This window comes from Terrapene carolina, unplaced genomic scaffold (assembly GCF_002925995.2).
Source record: "Terrapene carolina triunguis isolate 2854851 unplaced genomic scaffold, T_m_triunguis-2.0 Scaffold21589, whole genome shotgun sequence".
NCBI classification, from domain to species: domain Eukaryota; kingdom Metazoa; phylum Chordata; order Testudines; family Emydidae; genus Terrapene; species Terrapene triunguis.
Window position 1 is genome coordinate 558 of NW_020685940.1, and position 576 is coordinate 1,133.

General features: G+C 75.0%; 1 protein-coding gene across 1 annotated transcript in view; it reads left to right on the forward strand.

Moving 5' to 3' along the window:
* The first annotated feature begins 295 nt into the window (after window positions 1-295).
* Window positions 296-576, forward strand: part of LOC113408666 (dual specificity protein phosphatase 14-like) — a 1,298-nt gene continuing 1,017 nt past the window's right edge. The window contains exon 1 of the mRNA XM_026662032.2: window positions 296-395. The gene's annotated coding sequence lies outside the window, so the exon portion shown is untranslated. The remainder of the gene's footprint in view (window positions 396-576) is intronic.

Genomic DNA, 576 nt, shown 5'->3' on the forward strand with positions numbered 1-576 from the left:
AGTGAGGGGCACTGGCAGGGTGGGGGGGAGGAGCTGGGGGGAGCTGCAGGTCTGGAGTGAGGGGCACTGGCAGGGCTGGGGGGGGCAGGGGGCTGCAGGTCTGGAGTGAGGGGCACTGCCAGGGCTGGGGGGGGGGCGGGGGCTGGGGGTGGGGGGGGGGGGGCACCGGGAGGGGGGGGGGCGGGGCTGGCAGTCCTGCGCTGGCCCTTTAAGGGGCGGGCCCATCCCTCCCCCCTCCATTTTCTCCATCCCTTTTTCTGCGCATCAGCCCCGCAGCCCCCTCCCGCCGCCCCCATCCCAGACCCGGATGCCTGGGTTCCGCGGCGGGACGGAGGCGGCCTCTCGGCTGCCCCCCTAGCCCCCCGCGGGGAGGGGCCGGCCCCAGCCAGAGCTAGGTAGGCGCCCCCCGCGGGGGGGCCAGGACTCTGGGCCCCCCCAAGATCCCGCCCCATTTCCTTCCTGCACCCCCACAACGGGGGCATCGGGCCGAGCCAGGAGCGGCTCTCGCCTAGGGAAGTGGGGGAGGACCCAGGCGTCCGGGGGTGGGTGGGGCAGGATCGTCCCCTCTAGTCTATT